Here is a 16,910-nt window from a genome sequence, read left to right on the forward strand (position 1 = left end):
TACTATAGAAGGTGAAGAGTCACACCTGTATGGGCTCAAAATGTGGTCATAAATATTTTGTACTTGTAAATCAGTTTCGTACGTGTAAAAAAGATTTGTATGTGAAAAAAGATTTGTGTGTGCGTAAAAAAGATTTGTGTATGCGTAAAAAAGATTTGTATGTGTAAAAAAGATTCGTGTATGCGTAAAAAAGATTTGTATGTGTAAAAAAGATTTGTGTGTGGACTTAGCCAAAAAAAAAACCCCCTGCAAATTACAAGTACGAATTTTGACCCTATTTTTCTTCCTTTCATCTGATTGGTCAATGTCATGTCAATCACAAATGTAACAATCCAATCAGAGAACAGATGGGTTTGGCTGTCGGAGGGGCGCTTTTTTGAACTGCAGGTCCTTGAAGGGTAATACAGTTTGAAGCTGGAGGATCTCTATATAAATATCCAATAGCAGCTAGGTCCCCTAACTTTCAGCAGCTGTTGAAAGGATAAAGTTGTGCTATATCAGTGGTTAGAAATACCATTATTACTTTAGGATTAGTTTAACACAAAGTCAGGGCTGACCCGGGACCATTGCTGTGAGTCACAGTGCGCAGCATAAAAGTCCTTTCACATCGGACGCAGGATGTGCTGCTAATGCTAACTGCTAACTAAAAGCAAAGGATCCAGAATTTGTTGCGCTGGCTGCTGAGCTCTGTGGGGTTTTGCAGCAGCTCTACCTGTACTAGATGCACCTGCTCCTTGTCGTTTCTATCTCTGACTTTATGTCCTCTACAAGAGTTTCTGTTTTTCTTGCTAGTTCTTCAAATGTTCAATAAAAACATGTATGCTAATTCATAACGAAGAAAGCTTTGTAATGAAGACTGTCATTTCCAAAACACTGCCCGCCCCCGCCCCGCAGTCGGCAGCTCTGTTGAAAAGGCTGTGGAAGTCCCTGTATTAAACACGTAGACCTGTGACACAAAAATCACCAAACTCGGACGACCACAGACTGTTTTCCTTCGTGGCGATGAAGGAAAACGCTGGGTTGGCATGTAAAAGGGCATTTATTCCCTTCAAGGACCTGCAGTTCAAAAAAGCGCCCCTCCGACAGCCAAACCCATCTGTTCTCTGATTGGATTGTTACATTTGTGATTGACATGACATTGACCAATCAGATGAAAGGAAGAAAAATAGGGTCAAAATTCGTACTTGTAACTTGCAGGGTTTTTTTTTGGCTAAGTCAACACACAAATCTTTTTTACACATACAAATCTTTTTTACGCACACACAAATCTTTTTTACACATACAAATCTTTTTTACGCACACACAAATTCTTTTTACACACACAAATCTTTTTTACGCACACACAAATCTTTTTTCACATACAAATTTTTTTTACGCACACACAAATTCTTTTTACACATACGGAACTGATTTACAAGTACAAAATATTTATGACCACATTTTGAGCCCATACACCTGATCCACAAATGAATGGAATGCACTGCATTCAGTGGCGGTCCAAGGCTGTTTGGCGGCCTGGGCGAACACTCTCTCTTGCGCCCCCCCAATAACAAACAGCAAACGACTAACAAACAGCCATCATAATTCATCATACAACAGGGCTCTAGAGTGCGACCAATTGCGGGTAGCAAAAAAAAATAAAAATCTGCAACCTTCCCTGTGGTCAACAACAGACACACATTATGCCCCTATTGTGGACTAAACCAATCAGAGATAGTAAGGGGCGGGACCTCTCTGATTGGCCATGGTCCAGTTGAAAGTGCAGGTGGAAGTGGGAGGTGAGTAGCTTGAATAAAGCGATATCAATTCATTAAATCCTGAATCGACTTTTAAATATAACTGTGTTTTGCCAGAAACGCCAGATTCTCAGATTAAAGCTCACAAAACCATTTCAACAACAACCAAACAGCAGATGAGAGCAGGTACACGGATTCCACACAAAGACGTAAACACAGAGCGGACCCGACGCATCAGAATCAGCTTTGTCTTTCTCGGCTTTCTCACCCGACGGCCCGTAGACGGACACGCTGTCGGAGCTCAGCGATTCTGATGCGTCCGGTCCGCGCTGTGATTACGTCTTTTTGCGCTGATTCTGAGCTGCAGGTTTTGTCTCTCTCCAACCAAAATTCACCGAGCCAGCAGCAAAAGAAGCAGCAAACTGCGCTTCACATTTGATCAATGTCGTCATGAATTTTGCTGTTTTGCTTCCACGACTATTAAAATCACACTCCATGCACAGCTAGCTCTCTCTCTATCTCTCTCTGTACTTCAAGAACAGTTTCCCGTCTCCAATCTCTGGTTTCTGTATTATTCATTCGCTTATTACCCACCAGTCTACCGTTGTTTACAGCGCTGTCGGATGCTGTCTTTTTCTTTTCTTTTTCTTTTTTTCACTTAAATGACCTCGGACAAGAAAGCCTATTTTTCTGTTGTTCAATACTGAAGAAATTTAAACTTTATATGCAGAACATTGTAGAATATTTTTAAGGTTATCTGCTATAAAAAGCCAGACCAGGAAAATCTCCTTCATGTTTTTCTGTTTTATTCTCAGTTACTTTCACACAAAGGCATCTGCTGTGATGTTCACAATTCTGATGAAGTCAGTACTGATAAATGATCAGAATTATAATATTTCTGACTGTCTGAGGCTAAGTTGAATCGAATCGGGACTTTGAAAACCGGAATCGAATGGATTATAGAAATCAGTGATGATACCCAGCCCTAGTGAGCAGCCTAGGCACGACAGAAGTGGATGTAGCTGTAATAGGAAAAGAACTATTGCTAACTTTTCTGTTAAGTTAAGGCCTGATCCTTCTGAAATTCATAGCCAGTGCTCTGACACGGTGTCATCAATCTTTGAATGCTGAAAAAGCACAGTGTATCCAGAAAAACACATTATATTATATAAATTATTATAAAATTTGTGTGCGCCTAACTTTTGTGCCGGTACGCCTAACTTTAAAAAGTTAGGCGTACCGGTACGCCCATGGCAAAAAGTTAGTCTAGAGCCCTGTACAATGAGAATAGGACAAATCAACAATTGACACTGACTAATTAATATTGTGCTGAACACAGTCCAAAAGATTCAGTAAGCTACAAAGGAAAGTGGCAAACAAACGTAAACAAAAGTTTTCACTATCACTACTAATTAATTTTTTTTTTCACTATCACTACTAATTAATGTTATCTTCTTGTATCCCTGTTGTGGCCAGTGCTATCCTCTATGTTGTTGCATGCTGGGGCAGCAGGTTGAGAGTCACAGATGCCAAAAGACTAAATAAACTGATCAACAATGCCGGTAATGTGGGGATGGAGCTGGACTCCGTTAGGGTGGTGTCTGAGAGGCGAATGTTGTCCAAGATAAGGATAATCATGGATAATACCTCCCACCCATTCCATGAAGGCCTGGCTACTCACAGGAGCACGTTCAGTGAGAGACTGAGATTACCAAAAAGCACCACTGACCGATAGATGACCTGCCATTATCCAATGACACATCTGCTTACCTGCATCTTTTGCTCGTTTCTCCTCCTCTTCTTTTCTCTTTTTTCTAAACTGAGAACCTGATGGCTTTGAACTTTTCTTGTCCATTTTCCATTGCCACAAACAGGACTTTAATATCACAAACCATTCCCATTTTATTACAGTGTATCCATATAAATGGCCCACCCTGTATATCTATTCTTACTCTTCTTATATTTATTGTTTGTTTACTTGCACTGTTGTAACTGGAGCCTCGTCGTCTCGTCTCTCTATATACTGTACTGTATTAAGCAGAGATGACAATAAAGTTTACTTTGATTTCAGCACAGCAGCAAGCAGGCGCACCTTGCTGCTTTTCACGTATAGAATTTGAAAAAACATTAGTGCAAATTATAAGTCTGTATCATGATGTCTGGTGTTTTCGTGTTTGTTGGTTTGTTTTTATTTTGTTTTATTTCACGAGTTGGTTATTAGATGCCGCTTCAGCCAGCCAGAGAATCCCCCGTCACCCTGCCCCTCTCCTCCCTGTGCCGCAAGCAGCAGGCGCACCTCGCAAACAGAGGGCGCCCTTACTCCCAGCAAATGGGCGATAGAAAACCAATCGGTGCCTATGATATCCCCCAAATGCGCTGGCATGATGTCGGGGCACCATGAGTACGAGCAACTTTTTGTTCTTTGCCGATTCCTGTGATGCTGCCCCCACCACAATGCCGCCCTGGGCAACCGCCCATGTCACCCTTATCAACTGCATTATACTGCAATGTTCTAGTCTTACTGACCATAACTACACTTTACCCTTCAAGATAAGATAAGATATCTCTTTATTGTCATTGCACAGTCATACCCAGTACAATAGTACAATAAAATTGGAAACTGTCCTGCGTCAGCAATATGCACAGCTAAACGCCACAAAACACAACACAACACATTAACAAAACAACACAGTAAGTTAAAGGGGATTTTTTTTAAGTGGAAGAAATGTATGAGCAAAAAAGAAAGGTAAAGGAATGACTTAATAAATAAATAAATAAATAAATAAAGAGTGAATATTTATTGCACTTTGATATTATTACTCAGGGAAAACCCACGCAAACACGGGGAGAACATGCAAACTCCACCTACACTGTAAAATCTAATATTGTGTTTAATTAAAAATATTAAGTAGGCTGAACTCAATTTTTTATCAATTTGTTATTAGAACTCAATTTAAGTAAGTTACCAATACTTTTTATGCAAAAACGCTGATCAGCTCAATTTATTTGAGTTGTCTTAACTTAGAAAAACCAAGTAAGCTGGAAATTTAGCTTCTCAGTGCGGAAGGATGAAAGATGTGTTTTGAAAATGCCACGTCACTACCTTTCTCCTCCCTCGCACAGATCAGTCCGCATGTTCATGGTGCTAGTATTTTTTCTGTTGATTGTTTGAAATAAAAAAGTGAGATAAGAGCCCAGACAAATTTTTTCGGGAGGTGCAGCCGTTAGGGGTGGGGTGTGGGTAGGACTGGGCGATATGACCCAAAATTCATATCTCGATATTTTTTAGCTGGATGGCGATATACGATATATATCTCGATATTTTTTTTAATCCATAAAGTAAGAACAAAAACAGAGTTCTTAGTCAAAGCTGTGTCCCAGATGTCACACAGGCACTTTTATTCACATACAGCGTAGATTTACGTGAAAAATTACTCAAAAATAAATTATGAGCATTTATTAAATAATAATGCTCCATAAATAAAAGAAAACAATGTTGTTTTTGTGCATAACAAAAAGCTCACAATTGTGCAGTCAAAATGTAAACTAACAGACGCTGAGCATAATAACAAAGAGACAGATTTCACAGCTGCTCTGTTCCCAAGTTCTACTGCGTGACTGACAGCCTTGAGTTTGAAATCCACTTAGTAACCGTGTCTCTTAACAGGTGCCATTTGTGGTCCTTACATACACACAATACGGTAATATTATGTTGAAGCACAGTACGTCTTACTCAGTGAGGCTCCTGACTACAGTAGCCGTAATGCTCCAACAATCCATCAAGCGGTGCAGCTCCGTAGCTGACCAAAGTCGCACTAAAACATTTTTTGAGAGATTGCTGAGCGCCGTGTTCCACATAAAATCGGTTCCCTGAGCCACATTTTGATAAATTAAGTAGATATTTGAGCATTACACAGCTACATTCTTGCCTGAAAATATCTTAAAAGTTTATTTTGTGACCCAGAAAGGGTAATCTGGGGAAAAGTAGGATTGCAGTTGTCGGAGCCTGTGTATGCGTATGATTGTTTGTACTTGTGTTCTCGTGGACTTGTGATACGTCGGAGACCAAGTACTGTTCCAATTCAAAGTACACATGAAGCCGAGAACGTGAAAAATTCCGGGATGTGTTTTTGCTCCTCCCACTTTATCGAGCATGTATCGGGAGTGACTAGAAACATTATGTTACATATAAACCCTGCCATATGTTAGATCTGGTCATTTTGCTTATGAGAAACCTTATATATTGGAAGTTAGCTTTTAACAAGCATGTAATGATTATATTTAAATTAGGTGGTCTTTTTTTAAACACATATCTCTTTAGGCGTAAACTGACAGTGCCAATACCACACATTCAGACACAGTAGATGGTGTTTTTAATACTATATGTGTTAGTCCAGAGGTGGGCAACTCCGGGCCTCGAGGGCCGGTGTCCCTGCAGGTTTTAGATGTGTCCTTGAACTAACACAGCTGATTTAAATGGCTAAATTAGCTCCTGCAGTTCTCCAGAGGCCTGGTAACGAACTAATCATGTGATTCAGGTGTGTTGACCCAAGGTGAGATCTAAAACCTGCAGGACACCGGCCCTCGAGGCCTGGAATTGCCCACCCCTGTGTTAGTCTAATTTGGTTGTATGGGGTCTACATTGACCTTCTGTGTTGTAAGTTATAATGATTTCACAGACATTAAGGATCAAATCAGCTTATAAAAAATGTTCTGTTTTTTCTCCCTCTGCTTGCTTCTTACTGTCTTTGAGGCTCGGGACCAGCACTCCTGTTGTTGGACAGAAAGACATGAACTCAGTATTTTGGTTTTCCAATATATTAGCAACTGTCAGTGACATTTATATTAATCAGGCTGGACTTTAATCATACTTTAGATCAGCCTGTTTTACTTATTGTTTGGGGAAGTTGTTTCTTTACTGATCTTTTCCTGTCTTCTGTTATTAGACTTGAGATATGACTGCACTATGCTGTTGCTGGTGACTCCAGTTAATTCTACAAGACATGCTGTGGAAGTAAACAAACAACAACAGTTTGGTCAGCATTTCTTGAAAGATCACATCCCCCAAACTTAGTTTAGAGGGTCTACACTGTATATAGTGAAGTCTGCAAGTTTTCTAACAGCAAAATTTGTTTTGTGCCCAAATCATTTTGCACATCATTAGAATGAAAGTTATTGGCCATGTTTGCATAGCCCTTTTTAAAATGATGCTTTCATGACATTATTGTATGTTGGGTGGTGGTCACGGCTATCCAGACTGACAAGTGGGACATTGAATGCCACCTCTCCGGTGGGGAGGGAGCCTGAGATTGTCTAAATGCAGAAAAAACGTTTTAAGGAAGCAATTAAGTTTGTGTTTCAAAAAATATGATTGTTTGCTTGCAGGACAACAGGAGAGATGAGTCCTCCGTCACAGATGGTGTGGTCAGTGAAGATGGTCGCCTGCAGGTTCAAGCTCATTGCATCTAGCCCACTGTACTTAAGGGGAGTTAAAGACTTTCTTCTGCACTTACATTTGCATCACCTCAATCTATGATAGTCATTCAGGCAGTAATGCCTGGACTGGAAACAAGCCATCCTTAAAATATTAATGCAATGCAAGTACAAAACAAACTTGTGGTAGGCCTGAACTTATTTTCAGAATAATTACATCTGAGACTTTGTTTCATTGTAAGATTATAACAGTGATGCAATATAATTGTTTGTTGTTCAGCAGAACAGTGTCCAGTATGTTGGCTGCTATACCTTGTTGTGTTTGAAAATAAAAGTTGGGCTCATTTTAACATCATTACAAAAAGTGTTGTTAATTATTTTTAATCATTCAGGTTACCACACATTGTTTTTTCATTTAGTTGAACTTGAAATGTTTGTCAGTAGGTAAACAATTAGTATTGTACAGTCAGAAATATCAAGTTATTCTTAATACTGCAGACTTGCACTGTATAAGTTGTCCTAACAGTCATCTTAAGTAAGCTTTACTTAGTTTTTTTGAGGCAACGAGTTTGCATAGTTTTTTTGAGTTCTGTGAATTAATTAGATTTTACAGTGTAGAAAAACTCCGGCCTGATGGTGGAACTCAGGACCTTCTTGCTATGCGGCAACAGTGCTAACCACCGTGCCACCGCGCTGCCCGACTTTGATATTATTATTATTATTATTGTTTTTGATGTTGTTGTTGTTGTCAGGTGGAGTTGGTGCTGCGAGTAACACAAAAGAACAAAGTTGCAAGCGAGTGAGAGTTAAAGAACTTGAAGAAAAGCTCTCAGGAGCATGTACAGACTGATATTAATCTTTAATAGCGCTGTCAAAATTGAGAACAAACAAAACAACTGCTGTATAATCCCCTCCGCTATATTAGTTTAATTGGTCACCTGACTGCATCATATGACTAACATGCGTCGTCGTTTTAGAAAGTCTCCGTTTTCGCTGTCCACACTGCGAAGCGAAAGCACGATTTTCAAATGTATGCATTTTTGAGAGCGTTTTGAAAACACTGCGTTTTCCTTCGGGGAAAACGCCATCTCAGTGTGGACGGGAGGCCAAAACGGAGAGAAAATGATGCATTTTCAAAAGAAAATGCATAACGCATATTGTGGACGTAGCCTGAATCTCCTTCCAGACAGCAGCATAAACCTAAACACCCAGGTGCAATCCTGTAGGATGCTGCGTGCCGTCTTGAGACAGCGAGTGCTGTATAGGTCCTTCAGGGAGGAAAGAGGATGTCCAATAATTTTTTGGGCCATATTAATGACCGTCTAAAGTGTCTTTTTGTGTGCCATGGTGTGCAGCTGGAGAACCATACACAGATGCAGTATATCAGCAAATTCCAGAAAATGAAGAAGCTTTTGGGCCTTCTTTACAACTGCTGGGGTGTTTGAGCTCCATTGGAGGTCTGTGTCTATGTTCACACCCAGGAACTTCAAACGCTTTCCACACACTCCCTGTTGATGCTGATGGGCTGTAGCAGACTTCCTCCTTCTGAAGTCAACTACCAGCTCTTTTGTCTTGGTGGTATTGAGGTCCAAGTTGTTGTCTGCACACCAACCGAACAGCCTCTGAACCTCATCTCTGTATGTTGTCTTGTTGGCCACAGAGATGATCCCACCACGGTGGTATCATCTGCAAACTTAATGACTGCATTGTCTGGGTGGGTACTAACACAATCATGTGTGTACAGTAGAGGACCTAATACACAGCTCTGTGGAGAGCCAGTGTTAAGTGTGAGGGCTGAGGAAAGATGAGACCCTACTCTATCTCTCTGTACATGGTCTGAGAGAAAGATCCAGCAGCAGGTGATAAAAGGAAGCCCGATATCCAGCAGTTTTACTATTAGCGTGTCAGGAAGTATCGTATTAAAAGCAGAGCGAAAGTCAGCAGAGAGCGACCTGGCTTAACACCCCTGTTGTTCCAGGTGGGAGATTGTGGTCTGGAGCATTGTAACAATGGGAGCTTCAGTTCTGTACGTGAACGGGAGTGGGTCGAGTGTGGTGACAGGCAGGACATGATGTGGCGTCGGACCAGTCTCTCAAAACACTTCATTATAACAGGTGTTAGAGCAACTGGTCGGTAGTTATTGAGGCTGCTAATGTTGGTCTGTTTAAACAGTGGGATAAGTGTGGCTGACTTTATGCATGGCAGGATGCAGAACTGGGACAGTGAAGCGTTGAAGATCTCAGTGAAAACCCCAGCCAGCTGGTCGGCACATTCTTTTAGGACCTTCCTGGTCACCCCATCTGGACCGGTGGCCATCCTGGCGTTCACAGCCCTCAGTGTGCCCCTCACCTCATATTCCTGCACCACGAGGCTTGGGCTGCTGCTGCCGTTTGATGTTTGAGCTACGGCTGCCTCTGATTCCTTCACCTCAAAGTGTGCAAAGAAGTTGTGCAGCTCCTCCGCAAGTGCCATGTTGCCCTCAGTCATCATGGTTTTGCCAGGCTTGTAGTTTGTTAGGTGCTAAATTCCCTGCCATACCTGTCGCAAATTGTTGTTAAGTGGTCTTCAATATTCCTCTTGTGCACTGTCGTGGCCTCTCTGATACCTTTTTTCAGATGGCTGCACTATACTGCATACTGTCACTGGATCTGAAAACACCGTCATTGTCACAGCGAATGGGATGAGCCGTGTGGAGAAAATAAATGAGGATCCAAATGCAGGCACTTGCTGAGATGTGAAGGTGGTTTATTGTAGAGTAAAGCAAAAGGTGAAAAATGGCAAAATGGAACAAAAACTAATCTATACTGGGAAAAACTAAACTACTAAACAGCAAACATGAACACAAACATGAAGGAGGACGAGTGGAGGCATAAGAAGGTGGACGGCAGGGAAAACACACAGAGAAAACACAGTAGATTCACAGACAGACCAGCGACTAGTAGACGAGTAGACACAACTTAAGTACACACAGAAGAACACAAGGATATTACACACAAGTGGGGAACACAGCTGGAAGTAATTGACAAGACGAGACAGGGGAAGCAAAACTGAATACACTCACATGAGACACGGACCTTCATAATAAAACAGGAAACAAGAAACAATTCACAAGGACGCTGACTTGACGCTGAACTAAACCTGCACTAAGCATGAGACACAAAACCTAAGAACTAAACCCTTAACCAGAATAAACTGAAGCACACTAAATAATAATAATAATGATCATCAAAGAAACTCAAAATGCTGGGTCAAAATGACCCAGAACAGTCAGGACAGTCAGTTGCCTCAGCAGGACCTGAGTCATCCAAGGTTTCCGGTTGGAATACACCTGGAGACGTTTGTGCACAGTGACACTGTCGACACAGAAGTTGATGTATGAGAGCACTGATGTTGTGTGCTCCTTGAGGTCCTGGTGTTCAAACACACTCCAGTGTATGAAAATGTATGCTATGTCTTCTAATGATGCTGCCTAGGGGAAGCATGTATAATGTAAACAGAATTGGTCCTAGCACTGAACCCTGTGGAACTCCATAATTAACCTTCGTATGTGAAGAGGACTCTCCATTTACATGAACAAATTGGAGTCTGTTAGATAGATCTGATTCAAACCATTGCAGCACAGTACCTGTAATACCTACAGCATGTTCTAATCGCTCGAATGGAATATAATTAGCTAAGACAGCTGGGTCAAGAGATGGCTTTTTAAGAATTGGTTCAACTGCTTCCAGCTTGAAGGCCTGTGGTACATAGCCAGTTAATAGAAATAGGTTGATTTAAGCATTAATTAATGGCAGGACTTCTTTGAGCAGTTTTGTAGGAATGGGGTCTAAAAGACACGTTGATGGTTTGGAGGAAGTAATTATTGAAGTTAACTCAGAAAGATCAATTGGAGCAAAGTATTCTAAATGAGTATCAATTGTACTGAAAGTAGCTGTAGATAATGTTACATCTGTGAGATGATTATGAGTAATTTTTTCTCTAATGGTTAAAATTTTATTTGTGAAGAAGTTCATGAAGTCATTACTAGTTAACGTTAAAGGGATGGTTGGCTCAACAGAGCTCTGACTGTTTGTCAGCCTGGCTACAGAGCTGAAGAGAAACCTGGGGTTGTTCTTATCTTCTTCAATCAATGATGAATAGTAAGATGTTCTAGCTTTATGGAGGACTTAAATAAATTAGCAAACTATTTTTCGAGGCTAAATGATGATCTTCTAAATTTGTGAGAACACCATTTCCAATACCAGTTTATGAGTTATCTGCTTTCGGCTATGTGTTTGAGAATTATACCAGGGAGTCATGTACTTTATTTGAGGCTCTCTTTTTCACAGGAGCTACATACATACATACATAGTGAAGAATTAAAATTGTTAACAAGATAATCGACCTCAGTTGGAGTAACATTCAGATAACTGCTCTGTGGTGGTACAGGGCATTGAAGATGATAACAATTATACTTAGTTAGAGCACTTTCAGAAAGACGTCTACTGTGATAAAGTCTACTCTCCACTGCTGTGTAATCAATTATTGTAAATGTAAATGTTATCAGGAAATGATCAGACAGCAGAGGGTTTTCAGGAAACACTGTTACATGTTCAGTTTCTATGCCATATGTTAAAACAAGATCTAGAGTGTGATTAAAGTGGTGGGTGGGTTCTTTTACATTTTGAGAGAAGCCGATTGAGTCTAATAACAGATTGAATGCCATGTTGAGGCTGTCATTTTTAGCATCTACATGGAGGTTAAAATCACCCATAATAAATATTTTATCTGAGCTCAGAACTAAATCAGATAAAAAGTCTGAGAAATCAGAGAGAAACTCTGTGTAAGGCCCAGGTGGGTGATAGGTGGCAGCTAGGGTGGTGGTAGAGGCTTTCAAATGAATGAAGTCTGTCTGGGTCTTTGGTTGATTAATAAGTCGGTGTGGAATATTGGTGCCACACCACCCCCTCAGCTTCTGCTTTGGGGATTCTGATAGTGTGACTCAGGGGTGTTGATCCATTTGAACTAACATAATCATCCTGCTGTAACCAGATTTCTGTATGGCAGAGTAAATTGATTTGTTGATCAAGTTTTAATTCCTGTGCTAACAGAGACTTGGAAGAGAGAGACTTAATGTTTAATAAATCACATTTCACTGTTTTACTCTTTGGTGCTGCTGGGGATACTGTATTGTTCTTTGTGATTTTTTATGTTTAAGACACTTTTTTTTTTTGCTGGTTTTTAGTATGTTTCTAATGGGATAGTGCTTTTGGGGGATAACAGGAGGAGAGAAGCTGCAGAGAGGCATGTAAGACTGAACATCTGCTTCCTGGTCTCAACTTTGAATAGTCCCGTTTTGGAGGGATTAATAAATTTAACCAGATTTCTAGAAATGGATGACATCTCTCCTAACAAGACCAAGTTTCTGCCAGAAAGTTTCTCAATTACTATTAAGAAGAAAAGGGGAAAATTAGAAAAACATTTGATTACGCCTGGAAGATGTGGGAAAAAGGAGGATTGGTCTCCACATATCCCAGGAGCACAACTCCTAAATAATGACGCAATAAAGGTCCTACATTAAAAAGCAAAAGACGAACATGATAAGGCACATATGGCACATCACTGATGGTGATATAGAATAGGAAGTTCTTAGACATGCTCCTGAGGGGAAGTTTTTGTTCAGTATTTGGTATTTTGTGCTCCACTTTCATTCTTAAATACACAACTTCAGATGCCATTGTTGGAGTATGGTGGAGGTCCTGGAAAGTGAGGATGAGATCAAACAAACTGGAGGGAGGATATTGACATAGGAGATTTCCTCCCATGGGTTAAAAGGTTTTTTTGTTTTCTTTCCCTTTGTAACAATTGGGTCATCATTTCCAGTTGACCACTGACCTAAGGCTAATGGCCTGTAACATCCAGTAACTACTATTATTAGAGACATGGGAGAATATTATCAACTTTTTGGGACCCGTGAAACAGGTTTAAGGGAGAAAGACCGTTTTGGTCCAGCATCACACCTGTGAAGGATACCAAGGAGCAGCAAGAGGCTTTCAGCTGGGTTATGGATTTATTTCAAACCAAATAAGGGAAACTGCGGTTTTCATCCAACTTTCTGACCAATCACATTAACATTGTGTATTTTATGTCTTCATGAATGCTCAGTAATCCAAGTAAATCCCAATAGGTTGATTCTGTTCATCTGGACGTAGCGTTTTCAGTGGGAGAAACGTTTCGTCACTCATTACCCATCCTTCTTCAGTTGCAGCTGACTGCAGGTTTCCCCAAACTTATAAACAGTACATTTGCACAATGACTGAAACCAGCCCACTGAATGAACAATGGGGTGTGATGTCAGTTCCTTGACCATTAATATGCAAATTGTCATGACCACTGATCAACAACCATTGCTCAGAGACCACTGGTCATTGATCAAAGACCACTGATCAATGGCCATGAGTACCATTCACAGAGAGTTGGGGAATGGCTGCAATCACAGCATTGTAAGATGGTGAAAGATGTACCCTTAGGCCCCCTCATCGATTCAGAGATGGTCTTTCCCTTTTCACATAACTGGCCTCCTTGACTCCCCACTCAAACCAGTGTTCCTCCCTGTCCTGGATGTGTACATCCTCATCATTGAAAGCGTCTCCACAGGCTTTCAAAGTCCTGGCCTGACAAGTTAGCTCTTCTGTGTTGCACCATCCCCTTAGCCAGAGGTTATTTGGTTTCCCTGATGTATAAATCATGGCACTCATGGTGTTTTGGAGTTTAAATGCCACAGAGGGCGCCGGTTTAGCTCAGTTGGGATAACCACATTTACTCAGGGCCTTCTCGATGTAATGGGGATGGTGTTCGCTCTATGTTGTAGCATCTTGATGACACCCAGTTTGTGCTCCAGTGGATGTTTATGTAGCCGCTAAGACTGGTGGACCTAAATCTTCACCATTTACGTCTGTATACATACAAGCGAAAAGGGGAGTGAGTGGGTCAGCGCTCAGAGCACAGAAGCTTAGCTGGCTTCAAACACCATTTATTTCCATAAAAAACACGGCCAGAATCACAAATACAAACTAAAATCCCCGCTATACAATAAAAACAGTGTTTGCAACCCGCTAAAAACCCTGCCGACAGAACTAACTATACTCTATTAAAACAAGGCTAAAAAATGTTTCCCATATGCTAAAATTACCCTCCCACAGTCCCATAATCCCACAGTCCAGCCACACATGGGCGAATGGTCCTTATCTGAAAGAGACAGGAGAGGAACTTCTCTTCCGGTATGGTAAAACTCGCCAGCAGCAGACCAGGGAGGAGGCTCCTATCGCAGACCTGTCTCCTCCTGACAGCGCGTCGCCGCACAGTCCCGCCCCACTCCACACCTGAACACGGCCTCCCTTGTCTCACCGTCAGATGCAGGCAGAGGGGCATCCCTGCCCTGTTGTGAATTGCGGCCATCGCCACCCACTGTTGCCGTTCCTGCCGTTGGGACTGGATCGCCGAACGACTCGCGGCACCCCACAGTCAGGCAGCAGTTCCTTCCACACACGTGCGGGCTTGCACGCGTTCCTTTTTCTCCTGCTCACCTTTCGTGCGTCGCTTTTCTTGTCTCTGCGCTCACTATCCCCTTTAACAGGTCAACCTGGCGGCTGATAGGCCACCTTGGGGAACGCCCCCACCTCACAGGTGCCTACAATTGTCTGTTTAGTCCACAGTGGATTGAAGGAATATGGTACAACATTAACACACATAATATAAATATGAGGATAAAACCATGCAATATAAATATCACAATAAAATCAACACTATGTACCAATACACAGATTGATAAAACATAAAAACACAAATTTCCACTGTGTGACATTTACACTCAAACCTTAAATACTGTATGTATGTATGTATCTGTATGTGTATAGGTTTACGGTATACATTAACATTTAAATGGAGAATCTCACAGTCTAAGAAGGCAAACTGCAACTTTTCATATCATCCCTGGTGAATTTGATGTGTTGGTCCACCTAGTTAATGTGATCCGTTAATTGCGGTATGTCCTGAGATTTGATTTTCACCCATCATGATGTAGCCATGAAGTCCACATAGCCTCTTTTCCATTTCTTCCATGTACATGTTCAGTCAGCTGAGACCGAAGAAGTCACTTGCATGAGTGACAAAATGTTTCTCCCACTTAAAACACTACGTCCAGATGAACAGAGTCAACCCTTTGGGATTCTGTATTTTACCACATACAATAAAAGTGTTTACTGCTTGCATGAGGCATCCTTTGTCTCATATTTCTGAAAGGTGGAGGTCCATGGTGCCATCTAAAACTAATTTGAAAATGTTTGATAATAAATTGTGAAAACTTGTAATTTGAGCATATTTGTCTTCTCTCTCTAAAGAAGAACACAACACCACCTAACAGTGGCAACAAGGCGGCAACTTCCAGAAAATGTACGTCTTGTCACTTTTCCATTTCAAACCAGCAACAGTAAATTTCATTGATAGACTTTTATAGGGTTTTAAAGCTGTAGGGTTTATTTTTTTTTAAACAACAGGGTTTGAAAGGGAGCATTATGCACACAGAGCATCAGGGATACGAAAGCTAGGTTAACACTAGCAAGACAGTTTATAAACCTCGAACTAAACTGCAAGAAGGCACAAAAACAGTTTGCATAAGAGTAAACCATTTGCTCACTAAATCAGTGTACCATGTATAAGAATCACAGTAATGCCAACAATAACCCCTTATGCTGAAGCTTGTGCTGTTGTGCCACTGTATCCAGGTGCTTCTTCTCACTGTTTTTATGTTTTATCAGCCTTTTTCAGCAAAGTGACGTGGGTCATATGGTGCTCTCAGCCGTGCACCATATGACTGAAGCTTGTTGCCTTCTCACTCCACTGAGCTAAACCAGTGGTAATTATTTGTGGTTGAACCAGAATGTCACTTAAGGATTACATGTTGTCATATAAATGTGCTTGCCTAACATTATTAAAATTTGCCTGATAACTGTTACTTCTTGAGTTATTTCTAAGTAAATCAATTAAATCTACTTTCAGTTTAATTCTATTTAGGTTTTGTCTTCTTTCTTAGTCATACTTCTGAAAGGGTAATATAACATGCTCTATTTTGTGATTATCTCCACAGTACTTGCATTTTCAATTGCAATATTTCCCTAAAATGAATAATGTGCACGTCTTCTGCTTGTTGGTTTTCCTTAGTAGTGGTTTTTATCAGCTATTTGTCAATAAAGGTCTGATTCGCACAGTCTCCTCTGAACAGTTAATGCAAAGATGTGTCTGCTACTGCATTTATCTGGACTTTAACCAGAGGTGCTGGTGATTTGGATGAATTTATCCTCAGCACCAGAGGTGACACTTGGTCTTTCTTTCCTGGGGCAGTCCTCATGTGAGCCACTTTTGTCATAGCGCTTGATGGTTTTTGCTACTGCACTTGGGGACACATTCAAAGTTTTAGCATTTTTCCAGACTGACTGACCTTCAGTTCTTAAAGTAACGATGGACTGTCGTTTCTCTTTACGTAGCTGATTGGTTCTTGCCATAAATATGAATTGTAACAGTTGTCAAATAGGGCTTTACACCTGTGAAGTGAAAGCCATTTCAGGTGACTACATCATAAAGCTCACTGAGAGAACGCCGAGGGTTTGCAGTTCTGTCAACAAAGCAAAGGGGGGCTACTGTTAGGAATCTAAAATATAAGATATATTTAGAGTTGTTTATCAATGTTTTCTACATTCTATATAT

The sequence above is a fragment of the Perissodus microlepis genome, chromosome 1 (genome assembly GCF_051167445.1).
Source record: "Perissodus microlepis isolate ML-2025 ecotype Zambia chromosome 1, ASM5116744v1, whole genome shotgun sequence".
NCBI classification, from domain to species: domain Eukaryota; kingdom Metazoa; phylum Chordata; class Actinopteri; order Cichliformes; family Cichlidae; genus Perissodus; species Perissodus microlepis.